Source organism: Phoenix dactylifera, unplaced genomic scaffold (genome assembly GCF_009389715.1).
Source record: "Phoenix dactylifera cultivar Barhee BC4 unplaced genomic scaffold, palm_55x_up_171113_PBpolish2nd_filt_p 000383F, whole genome shotgun sequence".
NCBI classification, from domain to species: domain Eukaryota; kingdom Viridiplantae; phylum Streptophyta; class Magnoliopsida; order Arecales; family Arecaceae; genus Phoenix; species Phoenix dactylifera.
The window spans coordinates 278,144-295,634 of NW_024067830.1; the positions used below are offsets into that span (position 1 = coordinate 278,144).

At 38.3% G+C, this 17,491-nt stretch overlaps 1 long non-coding RNA gene across 3 annotated transcripts; it reads right to left on the minus strand.

The window, feature by feature from the left end:
- Positions 1-10,893: 10,893 nt before the first annotated feature.
- LOC103697471 lies at positions 10,894-15,306 on the minus strand. 3 transcript variants are annotated; one of them, XR_005508118.1, is made up of 5 exons: positions 15,090-15,306; positions 13,816-13,938; positions 13,599-13,724; positions 13,428-13,471; positions 12,988-13,324 (listed from the first exon to the last, which is right to left on the minus strand). It is a non-coding gene; the product is annotated as an uncharacterized LOC103697471 (long non-coding RNA). The 3 variants fall into 3 exon arrangements; XR_005508119.1 differs by lacking the exons at positions 12,988-13,324; positions 13,428-13,471 and adding an exon at positions 10,894-11,332 and having other exon boundaries at positions 15,090-15,301; XR_005508117.1 differs by having other exon boundaries at positions 12,988-13,471; positions 15,090-15,301.
- Between the last annotated feature and the right edge of the window lie 2,185 nt (positions 15,307-17,491).

Genomic DNA, 17,491 nt, shown 5'->3' on the forward strand with positions numbered 1-17,491 from the left:
ATGACATAGGGCAATGTAGTTTAGCATAAGTCTAGGGAGGTTTAGGGGTATCCCTAGTAGGATATGGTGCATTATAACTAAATCTCGCTCCGAAACAAAATCGAAGCGACCGGTTTTGGGAAATAGGACCCGGTTGACAATACTTAAAAGAAGTCTCATCTCCGCATTTAGGTCCTGGGAATTGACAACATCAAGAGGGCCGCAGTCCTCTCTTCCTAAAAGTAGATTTAGGGCTGATTCCCTTTGGGAATGTGAGGTTGGAGCCTCACCGTCCTTAGGGATTTGTAAGACAGTGGATAGGACATCTTCATTGACTTCTACTAATGTCCCCCAGACATATGCAGTGTACCCTTGGTCCCCTAAGGCCATATTGCTAAAAAGTTCTCTAACTAGGCCGGGGTAGGTCGAGGTATTTAGGGTACAAAGGTGCTCCCACCATTGGGCTCGGAGTCTCTCTCCAATAGAGAACCCCTCATGATCTAAAAATGAGAAATCTATGTACCTTCCGGTCGTGACTGTGCGATTTGCACAGGAAATAGTCGTGGTTGGCGGAGCAACCGGAGGAGACGGCGGAGAATGTTCTTCCCTCCGTTCCTCATCGTCGGCCGCTGCCCTAGGTCGCCTTCCACGGGTTGTCCTAGCTCTTTTGGGTGCCATGATTGGAAATCCTAAGAAAAAGTGGAGAAGGAGGCTAGGGTTTGTGATGGAGAACAAATGGAGGCTAGGGTTTTCGTTTTTGGTCGGGGATGAGAGAAGATAGCTCGGGTCGGCTCGAGCTGTTTCACTTATTTTAAAAACCCTAGTTCAGTCCCCGAGACGTCTCTGCGACTAAGGCGAGACGTCTCGCCTGGGGGGACGTCTCTGCGACTTGCCAGAGACGTCTCCGGCACTGAAAAATTTCAGACTGAATTTTATCTTTTCTCAAATTTTTAATTAATCGCCCTAAACAACATGATTTCTTTTGATAAACACAGAGTGAATTTGTTTGTGGTCCTCCCCATTAATAATACACCCTATAATAATTTGGTTATGATTTTTGAATTATTAATATTGAAATGAGGAATGTTTGACCAAATTTCGAATACCTATGATATAGGCTCTGAAAATATCTCTATGAAGAGTCCAAGGGAGGGTAACCATCCTCCGGAAAGTCAAACAGTTCGTCATTTAGATTAGATGGATTCATGCTTTCACTTATATTGACCTTGAGATGGATTACTAGTTTGAGTAGCAAAGCAATGCAATACAAATTCAATTCATTTGCTAGGATCATACAAGCTTAAAGCATTCCTCAAGAAATTGAATCTATCTTTACAAAGGGGCTTTGTAAAGATATCAGCCAATTGATTTTCAGTACATACATATTCAATCATCACATCATTTTTCAGCACGTGATCCCTAATAAAGTGATGCCTAATCTCTATATGCTTTGACTTAGAGTGTTGGACAGGATTTTTTGTTAAATTAATTGCACTTGTATTATCACATTTAATTGGTATATTATCCATTTTGATACCGAAATCTTCAAGTTGTTGCTTAATCCAAAGAACTTGGGCACAACAGCTTCCAGCTGCAATGTACTCAGCCTCAGCTGTGGACAAGGCAACTGAATTTTGTTTCTTGCTAAACCAAGAAACCAAATTGGCACCCAAGAATTGACATGTGCCACTTGTGCTTTTTCTGTCGAGTTTGCACCCAGCAAAGTCAGCATCGGAATAAGCAATTAAATTTATATCAGATTGTTTAGAATACCATAAGCCTACATTAGATGTCCCTACTAGATATCTAAAAATTCTCTTAACAGCTTGCAAGTGTGATTCCTTAGGACATGCTTGGTATCTAGCACACATACAAACACTGAATAATATATCTGGTCTACTAGCAGTAAGGTAAAGTAGAGAGCCTATCATACCTCTGTACAATTTGCAGTCTATACTTTTACCTTTTTCATCTTTGTCAAGCTTGCAACTTGAGCCCATGGGTGTGCTGATTTCCTTTGCATCCTTCATCTTGAATTTTTCCAACATTTCCTTGATGTATTTGGACTGACTGATGAAGATGCCCTCCTCTGATTGTTTTATTTGTAGCCCAAGGAAGAAGTTGAGCTCACCCATCATGCTCATTTCAAATTCTCCCTGCATAAGCTTGGCAAACTCTTGACAAAGACTATCATTAGTAGCACCAAAAATTATATCATCCACATAAATTTGTACAAGCAATAAGTCATTTCCTTTTCTTTTAATAAAGAGGGTTTTGTCTACATTTCCTCTCTTAAATTTGTTTTCAATTAGGAAATTACTTAATTTTTCATACCATGCCCTAGGGGCTTGCTTAAGGCCATACAATGCTTTATACAATTTATACACATAATCTGGATGTAAGTGATTTTCAAAACCTGGAGGTTGTCCTACATAAACTTCCTCCATTATATAGCCGTTTAAAAATGCACTTTTTACATCCATTTGATAGAGTTTAAAATCCATGAAGCATGCATATGCCAAAAGTAATCTAATAGCTTCTAACCTAGCAACAGGAGCAAAAGTTTCATCAAAGTCTATTCCTTCCTCCTGATTATATCCTTTGGCCACTAACCTGGCTTTGTTTCTTATTATTATCCCATCTTTATCTAGTTTATTTCTATATACCCATTTGGTGCCTATAATTGAAACATTAGGGGGTCTTTTCATTAGAGTCCAAACTTTATTTCTTTCAAATTGATTTAATTCCTCTTGCATAGCATTCATCCAATTATCATCTTTTTCAGCTTCTTCTAGTGATTTAGGCTCTATTTGTGAAACGAAAGCAAGATAATTACTAGTATTTCTTAGAGAGGATCTAGTTCTTATACCTTGTGAAGGATCACCAAGGATTAGATCCTTTGGATGACCATGTGCATACCTCCATTCCTTAGGAAGATCTTGAATTCTTGATGGAGGTTGATCTTCTTCACCTTGCTGATTTGTATCTTCTTTGATCTCATCCTCATGTTGTTTGTCTTGTATGGAGAATTCCTTCATTCGGTCTTCAAGTATACCTGCATCACCATCTTCTTCTTTTCTAGAAGAATCTCCATTAGCTTCATCAAAAACAACATGAATGGATTCTTCAACAACAAGAGTTCTCTTGTTGAAGACCCTGTATGCTCTACTAGATGAGGAATAACCTAAGAAGATCCCCTCATCTGATTTAGCACTAAATTTGCTTAGATTGTCCTTTCCATTATTTAAAACAAAGCATCGACAACCGAAAACATGAAAATAGCTTATATTTGGTTTCTTACCTTTTATTAACTCATAAGGTGTTTTCTTCAAGATGGATCTAACTAATGCACGGTTCAAAATGTGACATGCAGTATTTATTACTTCAGCCCAGAAATATTTTGGTAGATCCGATTCGCACAACATGGTACGAGCCATATCTGCTAGTGTGCGATTCTTCCTCTCTACCACCCCATTTTGTTGGGGTGTTCTAGGTGCCGAGAAATTGTGATTGATACCATTTTCGTCACAAAACTTTTCAAAGTGCTGATTTTCAAACTCGGTACCATGATCACTCCTAATTGCTTTTAATTTAAGATTGAGTTCATTCGAAACTCTATTATGAAACTTGATAAAAGCGGAAAAGGACTCATCTTTATGTGCAAGAAATGAAACCCATGTAAAACGTGAAAAATCATCAATAATTACAAGACCAAATTTCTTACCCCCTAGACTAGCAGTTCTAGTGGGTCCAAACAAGTCCATGTGAATTAGTTCCAAGGGTTTTGTTGTTGAGACTATGTTCTTAGACTTGAAAGAATTTCTTGTTTGTTTCCCTAATTGACATGCAGCACAAATTTTATTCTTTTCAAAGTCTATTTTTGGTAGTCCTTTAACTAGATCCTTTGTAATTAATTTTGAGATTAAATCCATGCTAGCATGCCCTAACCTACGATGCCATAACCAACTAGTCTCATTGACTTTGGGATTCATGGCTACAAGACATTGGCCATCCTTCATGGTGAGATCATCAAAATCTACCATGTAAACATTTCCATGCCTATGTCCTGTGAGTATGATCTCATTATCAATTGGACTACTAATTATGCATAGTGATGATTCAAATGATACTTTAAATCCCTTGTCACAAAATTGACTTATACTTAATAAATTATGTTTTAGTCCATTAACTAACAATACATTATCAATGAATGAGGAGGGTGATATGGAGATTTTACCAACACCAATGATTCGGCCTTTAGCATTGTCTCCAAATGTGACTACTCCTCCTTCTTTTGATTCCAAGGTGACGAAGAGACTCTTGTCACCGGTCATATGCCTTGAGCAGCCACTATCAAGATACCACATTCTCTTTTTATTTCCGGCTGCAAGGCATACCTACAAAATGATCACGTGAAGCTCTTAGGTACCCATGTTTTCTTGGGTCCTTCGTGGTTAGTGTAGTTGGTTCCCTTAGGCACCCATACTTTAGTTATGTTTTTAGCTTTCACAAATGTACTCTTGTTAGTTTGGATCTTTCTTTGAATACAAGAGTAGGCTTTATGTCCATTCTTTCCACAATGAAAGCATGTAGGTTTTTCAGTTTTTACATCTTTTGCTTTTACAAAGAAATTCTTTAGATACTTTTGTTGCTTGTTAGTTTTATATCCTAATCCGGCTTTATTAAAAACAGCTCTTTGATTTGAAAGAATAAGATTTAATTTTTCAGAGCTTTGTGTAAATTTTTCAGCAATTGGTTTGTACTTATGTACCTCATTCTTAAGATTCAAATTTTCTTTGACTAGTTCTTCCTTATCCTTTTTAAGAGATTCAACATTTTGTGCAAGTGAGGTATTATTATCGAGTAGGAATTTTACTTTTAGATTTAATTCCTTAATTACTGTTTTTGCCTTTTCATTTTCAATGGTAAGTTTTGAATTTTTGATTTCTAGGTTAGTAGTGTTAATATTTTTAACGTTCTCCTTTTCAATTAATAGGTTTTCAATATCTTCCTTCAGTTTTTGATTGGAGGCTTTTAATTCTTTATTTTTTGCTCCTAACATACTACAATCACCCATAAGTTCTTGAAAAGCTTCATACAATTCTTCTAAAGTAAAATTTATGGTTGGGTTTTGACATACCTCGTCGTCTTCGAACGCCATGAAGCACAAATTGGCGGTCTCTTCCTTCTCTTCCTCGGAGGATGATGTGTCACTATCATCCCATGTTGCCTTCAATGCCTTCTTCTTCTTCTTTCCAAAATACTTCTTTTGTTGAGGACATTCGGAACGAATGTATCCCGGTCTCTTGCAATCATAGCATATGATTGGGTCTCTTTCTTTTTTCCTTTTCTTTTTCCCAATCATTTCTCCCTCCAAATTTCTTTCTTGGGAAGGGTTTCTTTCTTCTCATGAATTTCTTAAACTTCCTTACTATCAAACCCAAGTCCTCATCTTGGCTTTCTTCTTCACTCTCACTACTCTCTTCTTCACACACACTTGAGGTAGCCTTGAGTGCGATTGTCTTTTTCTTAGGCAACTCTTCTTCATGTTGCTTCATCGTGAGCTCATGCGTCATCAATGACCCCAAAAGTTGTTCTAGCCCCAAGGTGTTGAGGTCTTTGGCTTTTACGATTGCCGTGACCTTTGCTTCCCATGCTTTTGGCAAAGACCTGAGAATTTTACTCACAAGTTCCGGGTTAGTGTAAGATTTACCCAAGCTCTTTAGACCATTAATAATATCGGTAAAGCGTGTAAACATGCATGTAATAGTTTCATTAGGTTCCATCTTAAACAATTCATATTTGTGAACTAGAATGTTCACTTTGGACTCTTTGACTTGATTTGTACCCTCGTGGGTAACTTCAAGCCTATCCCATATTTCCTTAGCGGAACTACATGTGGAGACTCTATTAAACTCATTTACATCTAAAGAACAAAATAATGAGTTCATGGCTCTCGAATTGAGTTGAGCCATCCTATCATCATTCTCATCCCAATCCTCCTCGGGTTTGGGAACTAGAATGCCATTAACCACGTGTGATGGTTCTTGTGGTCCCTTGACTATAACCCTCCACAAGGCATAGTCTTATGCTTGAATGAAAATTCTCATTCTAGTCTTCCAATAGGTATAATTTGTCCCATTGAAGAGTGGAGGTCTATTGGTTGCTTGCCCCTCGGCAGGAACATTGTTAAAGGGTGTTGCCATCTAGATCTTTGGCTAAGACGGTTAGGTCTTTCAAGAAATACACAGAGCACCTGCTCTGATACCACTTGTTGCCCAGAGATGGTCACCCAAGAGGGGGGTGAATTGGGTGTTTTAAAACTTTTCGCCTAATTAAAAATAAAACACACAAATATATGCACTAAAGTAAAGAAGGAGGAATGAGAAAGGTCAATCGCAAACACAAGGTTTTATAGTGGTTCGGAGCTTCCACTGCTCCTACATGCACTCCCCAAATCACCTTTGGGAATTTCCACTATAATCCAAGATTACAGTACGGTAGTTTTGCGAGTTCACTACCTAACTCGTTGTTTTACACCGGGCTCACAACAAACCCTAACACCCCCAATTTCACTTAGGCTTGGGACGCCTTTCCCTTGTTCCACGTCCCTTGACTGGAACAAGCACCACAATGAAAGAGTTTACACAGAAAAGAAAAGCTCTAGAAAAGCAAATATGGCAATGATGAACAATAGAACCCGGAAGAATCCTTTTGCCGTTGGAAGCGTGGGAAATGGTGATTCTTCCGATGTGGATCGCGTAGATTTGAGTGTGAGCTTTGAATGCACGAGCGGAAGAGAGTGGTTGAGCTTGAAATCACTTGGGAAGCTTGAAAGCACTTGATTTCTTCACTTGAATGCACTCACTCCCTTGAACTTCTCTCTCTTGCTTCTCTCTTAAATGATCTAGCTTTTGGGTTGGTGAAAAGTTGTTTTGAAGCACTTAAGAGCTCCCTTTTATAGCCCAAAAAGCAAATATAGCCGTTAGAGATAAAGTAAAAGATATTTGAAATTCAAACCAAACCTGTAAAAGTTGTCAGTCGCGTCCCAGGCGTTCCGGGGACGTCTCCGCTTCAACGAGAGATGTCTCGGCTACAAGATTTTACTTTTTACGTTGTCTGGGGTCGACTCGGCACTTTACGGGGATGACTCTGCTTGTTTGCACTTTTTGAATGGGGACGACTCCGCTGTCTCGGGGTCGACTCCGCTTCTTTATCTCCGAAAAAACATGTCCTCTGGAATTCCCTGAGAGAGCCGACTCCGCTCTTTCAGGGGACGTCTCCGCTGCCTTATCACCGAAAAAATCATTCTCTGGAAAACCCTGAGAGAGCCGTCTCCGCTATCTTGGGGACGACTCGGGAAGTCTCCTTTTTACTTGTGGGGACGACTCTGCTTGCTGTGGGGACGTCTCGCGCATATCTCTTGAAAACTGCCTTTCTGCCGCCACTGAGAGAGTCGACTCCGCTACTGAGAGAGTCGACTCCGCTGTCGTGGGGACGACTCGGCAGGTGCCGGGGACGTCTCCAAGTGTGCCAGTTCTTCCTGTTTGTGCCAGAGACGTCTCTGAGACTACCAGGAGACGTCTCGGCTGTCCCTGAACTTTTTCTTTCATCTGAAAAAAAATTCTTCAATAAATTCATAAAAATTATGGGAACTTGCCTAGACATTTCTTAACAATATTCTTAATAAAACACATGAATTTCTCAATTAAATTGTTAAGATAAATGGAATTATACTCTAGTGTTTTGTATTCATCAAAATCCATTAGGGGGTCAACAATATAAATATTGTAAATCTCTTACAATACTTTTCTTTAATCAATCCATAGCACTAAACACAGGACCTAATCATTTTCATGTTCAAAAGGATACAATGAAGGGCAAACTTCGGCAGCAATGAGAGGAACTTAGATTCTAATGGCAAGAACTCCGACAGACGAAAGAGAGGGAGAAGAGCTGCCGATGGTGAAGAAGGGTGTCGAGGGAATAATTTTGATTTCAGATAGAGGAGCAAAAAAAAGAGATTTAGAGAGATTGAAAAATTTCTTAAAGGAGATTGAAATATTAGTTTCTAGCAAGAATTGTTAATCTATTACCCGCTTTAGGAATAAAAAGATAATTTCATAATTTTAATTAATTTTTAATTTAAGTAAATATGATTTTGGCGGATCACGTCAGTTGAATCGCTATGTCCAAGATATAAACATGGTGTTTTGTAAGGGCATGCATGCAAATATCAATTTGAGAGAGTATTCATATAAATTCTAATATTTAGAAGGGTACTTATGTAAAAATTTAAGAATTTTTTTATGTGTATACCATTCTAAATATAAGAAATTGCATAAATACCTCTGCAAAATTGCTATTTGTATACATACTCTTATAAACATTTCTTTTTGTATGCTAACGCATTAAGGGTATTTTAGTCATTTTTAATTTAAACGGTTGACTTCTTAACGGTATTAGATGGCATGGGCACATACACAAAAGAAAAGAAAAAAGAAAAGTATACATGCACAACAAGTATTTTATGATGGTATACATACAAATATCAATTTTAAAAGAGTATTCACATAAATTTTAATATTTAGAAGGGTATGTAGGCAAAAAAAATCCTAAAAGTTCTTATGTATATAATATAGTTTTCAAACAAGATTGGTATTGCAGTGGCAGCGGGGGGCTGCCTTTTTTTTGACACTTCGGTACCTGGGGCAGAGCTGCGGGCGGCTTGGACGGGCATGTGTTACGCGCGGCGAGTGCTTCAGGCGCGGTCTATCCTTTTAGAGGGAGATTCGGCTACTGTGATCAGCTGGGTCCGAAAGGGCTCAAGCAGCTATGGGGGGGTCCACCCCTTACTGTTCGATATTTTTGAGATGGCGAGGGAGTGTGTTACATTCCGAGCCATGCATGTATACCGTGAGGCCAATGGGGCGGCCGACTGGGTGGCGGCATATGTTGCGAGCCACTCAGGAGACACCCTATGGTCTGGAGAGAGAGAGATGCCCGGAGCACTGCGGGAACTTTTGTTTTCTGACTCTATTGGGTGTATTCGTACCCGTGTTGTATGAATTACCCGCTTTAGCAAAAAAAAAAAAAAAAAAAAAAAAAAGAAAAAAAAAGAAAAAAAAAAACAAGATTGGTATCCTTTTAGTTGCTTATTTAGACTGGAGAATCTAATGCAGACATTGGGATAGCCCGCATCACTAGTTTTGCGATTGAACGGCTGTCCGTCAGTTGAACTGCCGAATTAGCGTTTCATGTAATCGTTGCTCCCGATTCATGTACTGGTTCATAAGTTATTTTCATCCAACTGCGTTCATGAACTTGGTTAATATAGCATTTTTGTTTGTTTAATAGTTATGATTTTGTAATTGAAAAAAAAGCTTCAAATAAAACGTTCTTTCAATGTTTGGGAATTGTTATTAGGTTACCTCTGCAACTAACATGTTGTTTACACAAATAATTTGATTAATACAATCAAAAGGAAGGGATTATTTGTCTGTGATCCTATAATTATACACGGTTGCTTCAGATAATCATGATCGTGTTACACATTGATTCAAAATGAGACACTGAAGTGATTATTTAATATCTTTAAGCACAACTTTGCTCCATCAAATTTCATATTAATCTTAACTATTTATCCCATACAATATGCATAAAAGGAAATGGTGTGGCAAAAAAGATCGTCAGAACAAGAAAAGGTTGGGAAAGGGAAAAGAAACAATTATAGGAGAAGAAATAAAAAAAAGGTACTAAAATAAAATAATTAATTTATTACTGGTTAAGCATCTAGCATATATACATATGAGAGATTATCGATATTATGTTGTCTGTGTCTAACTATTTCTGCTCTGAAAGTTCAATTAAATCTTGAATAAACTATTAAAAGTCATAACGTAATATGCATGAATTTTGTTTCTTGTTTTACTAAATTAAGAGCTATACTAATTCATACAGAAGCTCTTACAAGAATGCATATGTAGAGTTGTAGACCATTATAATTCTTGGGCAAGTCCAACTCTGACCCACACTTCTGAAATTTCTTTTGGTGATGAGCCCACAATTGTCACCGGCAAATGTTCTAATTATTTTATTAATGCAAGTGTTCTTAATTTTCTTTCTATTTTATTTATTTATTGGCTATATGCAAGTATAGCTTAACCAGATGGGTCAGTGTACGAGGCTCTTGCCATTGTAGGATCTGCGAAGTATTAGAAGATGCAACCTTACCTTATGCAAAGAGATTGTTTCCGTGTTTCAAATCCACGATCTTCAAACCATAACGGCGCAACACCACTAAGGCTCACCGTCAAGTGCAGCCTAATTAGCAAAAAGCTAAGAAAGATAAAGCAAAAGAGAGCCCAGAAATAACAAGAGGAATTCAGCTAAATTCAACCCCTAAAATAGTCTTCTCCATGTAAATGGTGACAATAAACACACATGAAAATCATGAATCCTGATAGCATTCGGCCAACCAAACATTGCGTTAACGAATATGTTCCAGGGCCAGCTAATTGGGGTATACTCTCATTCTCAATAAATTTAAATCTGCTTCCAAAAGAGTCCTTCCCTAACCTTCTTATCATAAGGAGAAGAAACAAAGACACCAAAAAACAATAATGCCTATGACCATGCTAATTATGATTATGCCAAAAAAAAAGATAAAATTCCTTCAGCACTTGCATGGTTTAAACCCATCTGAGAAGCAGCGTGCTCAGACTTCAGTGCATTATTCTTCACCTTCAATGCACGGTTCTCCCTTGTTAACTTAATATCAGAAGATTTAGATGTTAGAAATCTTTGTTGTTTTAAGAACCTGCAAAATTGTAGAAAATATCTGAAATCTTTCACAGCTTGCTTCAGTGATGAAATTGTCCGGAAGGTGACAACATCACACACTGATTCAATGTCTTCAGGGGACTGAGGATCAGAATGGATGCTTCCAATATGAACAATTCCACCAACAAATCCCCTTCTTCCACAGACAAATATACCCACAACCGCACATTTTGACATGCATAAAGGTATTGCTGATCCAGCAAAATGTGTATAATTCCTGATTACAAGTTTTTCATCACTGACCTTTTGCAACATTCTCACATGAGTTGTTTTGGGTAGTCTGCTCATCATTGTCTTTTTGTTCCCTACCAATGGCTATTAATTTTCTCTTTAAAGCATTTCTCTGCAACATAACCAATACAATGACAATCTGTTTGTTTTTCTGTCACAGAATCCGCATGCAATGTTTGCAAGACATGCCTAGTGTCAAATCGAAGAGTAGACAGGCTTTCTGAAGCATTTGAACGGCTTGAAGAGCAGAGCACAGCAATGCAGTTCTAGAATTCCCACCCTGCAATCCAAAGAGCAGTATTCAAGAAAAGTGACAATTCAGTGAGTGTGAATCGAAGAACTCTTTGACGGCTACCTTGGTGCATCTCAAAGAATGTGGGTAAGCTTCGAGTCATGGTAAGGTATATGATTTGTTTATCATTAAACTTTGTCAAAGTGATTGATGAGAGTGGACTAGATTGTGAATAATGAAGGATCAAGAAAAATTAGTTGCATTTTAAGGGATCTAGTGATTGTTGAGGCAGCACCAACTCTATAGTAGATTAATATAGTTTTGTCCAAATGTGATCTTGCAGGTACAATTTTGTACAATCGATTTTATCCTAAAGTTGTATTGGATTTTGTCTTACAGTTTTAGTTTATATTACAGGTTTCAGTTGTGCACCGTACGCTCATTTGATTTGTTTAGGGTTTTATATTATTGCTATCTTGGCACCTATATGACTAGCTATAATGGTTGCAACTCGAGATTTGAGTGAGCTAACGTCTCAGGTCATGAAATCTACAATTGCCACTTAATCTAATATGGCCCAAGACTTGCTATGTAGAGCACATTTCATCTAAGGAGTTCTCATCACAACCATGTAGCAATAGTAAAGAGGGGCTTGAGTTTTGAAACTAAAATTTCAAATCAGGTGCGTTCCAAAATCAATGGCCTTACATCACATTGACATACAAAGTCAACAGGGTTGAATGTAAGAAAATCCAAATCGGAATAAATAATTTCTTGGACATTACCTCATTGGAATGTGTGTTCTTTCTCGAATAAATTAATGATATTATGGTCAAATTCGGATTGGTAGTTCGACTACCAGCCTCAAACCTTAAGTTTCTCTACAAATTTTGTCTCTCATGTGTTTACTAAATTTATTCCAATAACGAGACCAATCCCTTTGAATCTGATGTAACCATAGCAAAATGAATATTATACAGTAATCTTCAACACATCCAACTCTGACAGAGCAACCCGTACATAGGCTCCAAAAGAATGATCAATTAACTAGAAAAGGCAGTGTTAGAGGAGAGTGTCTCAAATACTTAAATATCAAATAATGGAGAGATAAGTCGCCTTATCAAAATTCTCTCCCCTGAAATAGCTTGTTTGATAAAATTCAAGTGGACTTGTAAGTTGTTTTCCTTATTCTAGTAACTTCTTACTGAAAAAAAGGAATCGATCGGGATCTGAAGTACATGTTGGAATTATTAAAAGATTGATTTCATGTATCTGCATATTATCAAAACTCAGATTTATATAATGAATCTTCTATAAAATTTTAAATTTCCATGCTCATCATTGCTATGTGTTCGGAGTGATATATGAAGAAATATATACCCTTTTCTTTCAAATTGGAATCTTGCAAGAATAAAATATTCGTGTATATATTTTTCCAGATAAAATGTGTTTACATTTCATAAGTGGCCTTGGAGTCATTCCAGTTCCCAGCATATTTTAAAATTTTATCATGCATGCAAGTTAATTCTCTTTCAGATTCTCTTTAGATTTCAGGGTGTCCCAAACATATGTAAACACAAATTGACAATAAATTTAATGGTTTTTGGAAGAGAAACAGTGAATCAGAAAAAGCACAAGATGGAAAAGCCATGGCATGTAAATCAATTATTTAAACGAGAGAAAACAACACTTACACCACATCATAGGGTGAACAATTATATTTTCCATTTGAATATCAGGATATTCTTCAGAACAACACAAAGCTATCAAGTTTTGAGAGTACTGCCAGTGCCAGTGGAAATTAAAGTTCATACAAGTAATTAATAATATCAACTTTAGAATTTATGATCAAAAACAAAAAGTCAGTACAGCTGCCAACAGTACACCTTGTTATTCACAACTTCTGCTCATCACACAGATTTTCTGCTAAGCATGTTTTTGAATATCTGTATCAAAACTCGTTTTTATCTAAAGTAGATAAATGGAATTATGGATTTATATGTACACAAATATGTGATTAAATGATGAGGCACCTGAAACCTGTGCAGGGATATAAATGAGAAAAACATTAAAATTGAAGGATAACAATGGTAAGTACACTTAAACATCTATTATGAGTAGCTTTAGTTAAACTGCAGCTCACTTGTCCATAAGTCATGATCATTCCATTTATACCATCCAAGGCATCTGTTTTAAGAAACAATGCACATATTTTTCAGACATAAAGTTATATAGATAACTTTGCTATGGTTAATTCAAAAATTTGTTATGAGCATCCTAAATAAAATATAGAGACCAAACCATATAAGAGTACCTATTTCTGCAATCAGTCCCGACCTCCAATTATGGGCATAGCAAGGAACTCATAGACATCTGCTTGTGCACGATCTGGGTAGAAGACTTTATCAAAGCAAAAGAGAATATCATCCACCTTCTCATCCTACCACAGATGAAACCTTTTATCAAGATAATATTCTTTTTTCCAGCAATATTAACAAGAGCAGGATACATTTCAGAGAAAGGAAACTCACCTTGAACAGAAAGGACTTTGCATCTAAGGCCTGAAAGCATATAATGTCTCCATAACCGCTTTTCTCACTTGAAATTAAAGGTCTAAATCGCACGGAGATTGTCGCAATGAACATTCTTCCAGCCTGTGACAAAATTTTAAGTATACCATATATATACCAAAATGATTTCATTATTCCCAATAAAGAAAGGGCGAGGATAGGAAAAGACTATGACTAACCTATTTTCTTCCCTATTACATTTTTACTTCCTTCTTTTACTTGTTTGTTGATTTATATGGCCAGAGTTTGCCACATGTGATGAATGTGAGATATAGTATGAATGGCTGGTTGTGATTTCCCCAAGTGACTTAAAAGTCTTCTTTCCATGCGATTTGACAAATGCAGTTCTAATTAGGCAAATGCACCTTTCTTATTTCTTTCACTGAAACTAAGAATTGAAGCAGGTGGTGTAGATTAATTGATGACAGGAGCAATGCGGACATGAATGACCACTGACAAGATGAAGGAGAGCAACATACAGAGGGTGGAGGTGGAGGTTGGGAGTTTGGGTTTAATACTAAAATAAATATTTTAATGGTTAAATCATGTACATTCTTGAAGTTCTTTCAATGATTTGCTATCTTGTTCCCACTTGATTGCAAGTTAGCTCTCTCAGTATGCTTGCTGGATTTTCTTGACAGACCTGAATCTTTCTTTTTGTTACAACCGTGCTGTAAGACCCTAGAAAACTCTGATATAGTGGTTTTGGCACTTTATTTAGGGTTGAGTGCAGGCAAAAAATTGTGGACAGCAGCCATAATTCCTCCTGAAACACTCATATTCCTTGTGAAGGACCTTCAATTCAAGCATGCTTTTTGTGCAGAGGTAATCTACGGCTGCATCAACATGTCAATATAAAGAGGATAAGCTGTTGTGACTACAAAAGCGATTAAGATCACTATGTTTTGGCAGTGGAAGAGGGGGAAAGAAAAACTTAAGTTCTTGGCATTCTTAGTAAATCCAATAATACCATGCGAACTATCAAAATACAATGTGCATAAGTCTCAGGATTTTTGAAAGATCACAATGGATTTCCTTGTAAGTAGGTTGCAGAGATGCTCGAATCGCCAGATTTTGACAACCCCAAAGATTTCCATTTATGACTTTCTTGAAGAACAAATTTCCATTAATAACATTAAAATGATCGGGAATTTGGATTTTGATGCAATCAGCCTAATGAGGTAAAGGAAAGAAGATATTGATGGGGGAAGAGAAAAAGAAAATTAACATCCTACCTCCAAATGCTTGCCGACTCCATCCGCCAACGCCAATCTCTCGACACCCGCTTGGGTCACCAAGCAGGAGGAGAAATTATACGGGTCTCAGCCGTCCTACCGCCTCTACGCCCTTTGAGGCGGCTGCGGTCTGCTCTGAATCTCTGATCTCGGACATGGAAGCAAGAAAATCATACAGGAGACGACGGATCTAAAAGCGGTGGACAAGTCAAAGACTGTGGGACACGTCCGATTAGCTCAATTGGGATGGATCCAATATGGAATGGGCCCAATTGGTAATGAAATTAAGCCATCCACATCATGAGTTGATTAAACAAGCCAGTGAACTTCATAATTAGTGACATGGAACATTAAGTTAACACAATCTGGAAGCCTTCTTTTACTGGAATCTAAATTTTATTTGTGCATATTACTTATCACAAGCTTTACTCAGAATTGAGCAAACTACCAGATATGATTATCCCAATATCTTGGTGGAGATGACTTATACATTGGCTGCCAGAACTTGAATTCAGAAACAAGAACCTGGCACCTAAACAGATCAACAAATAAGTTGATACTCAAATTAAAACAAGAAAAAGAATTAAATAAATTAAATCATGGGCAGCTCTCCATATGCAGTACGTGGTGCTCAATTTGAAACATTAAAGACATTAGTCGTATGAAAAAGAATCTGAGACTTTCATTGATAATTCAAGATCAAATCACTGTATTTGTATACATATCGTTTTCTAGGTCAATCTTATGCACACAATGTTCATATAAACAACTACCTAGCTAGAAGGATAAAATAAATCAAATACAAAAGAAACAAACTGCATCATGGGCTGGTCCTATCGATGGGAGCGGGAGGCGGGCATGCGGTATCTACAGATGGGGCAGAGATGGCTCTTTTCCAGCCACTGGGTGATGCACCGGCGGTGGAAGGAGTGGGAGCACGGCGTCATGCTCACTTCTGCTCCGGCATCGAAGTCCTCCAGGCATATCACGCATTCCTCCTCCCGAACGCCCTCTCCTCGACCATACGGCGACCACCCCAGACTCTCGATGAAAGATTTCCTCGCCGGCACGCCGCCAAATCCACCTTCTTCGCCTAGATAGTAATCGTGCACGAAGGGGATATCCTCCTCCTGCAGAGGCATATCAAGCATCCACTCGTCGATGTCTTCAGAGTCTTGGGCGCAGCCGGGTGCCAAGAACGTGCCGATGTCGATGAGCAGCACGAGAGATGATCCAGTCGCCAACTCTACCGCGGGTTGTGAAGCAAAGCGGAGAAGGCGACGCTCGCAAAGTTGCCGAATCTTGGCATCGAGGTTGGATGCCACGAATGAGACGATCGCAGGCACGGCTCGGGGCAGCGAGAACCGGCCCAGAAAGAAGCGATAGGAGATCACCTCCGGGGAGATGTACACGTCGTCGAACTCGGTGACACGAAGATGGACGACCACCTGGGGTCGGGCTTGCACGACTCCATGGGCTTGAAGCTGGATGACCGTGTCGCCAAGATGATGAGTCTCAACCTTCGACATCTCTCTCTGTCTCCTTTCTTCTTTTCTCCTCTCGGAACTGCTTGGAGACCCTCTTCTATCTTTCTCGTCTCTCTCTTTCTTGGTTTCTCCTTTCTGAACTGCTCGAATACTCTCTTCTTTCTTGTTTTCTGATGTTATATCCCGAGAGGGCTTTGGTGAATCCTAATTAATCTGGGTTTCCAACGATTTCGGATGCAGCTGTATCATGACACGCGATCTCTAATTCGAATTTAAGATTTCGGTAGCCAACGGTCAAATTTTGATGCCTGAAGAAGCATGGTTAGTTTCGCTGAACTGTAATTTTTCTCCCAGAACAACTAATATAATGCAACGGTCAAATTTGGACCAGTTCTGTTTCGATGAGGCTGTTATATGTTTGGTAATAAGGTTAGAAAGAAACCAAGTGCTCTCAGAAGGACCGGAATTGCTCTGCTGTGAGAGAGGAGTTATGTAGCTAGTCTCGAGGCTTGTGGTTTGTTTGGCTGAGTTTGTTTTGGGGTCTTGAGCATATATATTTTTGTTTTGTATTTTTTTGATGCTGATCCAAAGCAGAATGTCTGCTTCCAACCTAGGAGTGACTCCACGGCTTTACCCTCTTTTGCTTTAAATCTTCTAATAGTTGGGAAATCTGAACATCTTAATACTAAACAAAAGGACGGTAAACGGAGCAATGGCGCCTCTTTGGTAGAGTTGAACATGTCTCCTTTTGAGAACAATGTAATTTAACTTTCATTGATGTAATGATAGGAGGCCTCATCTGCATAGCATTTGCATATAGATCTATGAAATCGTCACTATTTGAAAATTTTCGCAGCCTGAAGACATAAAATATTTTTGAATTCAAATTTCCGTACAATGTATGTATTTCTTTTC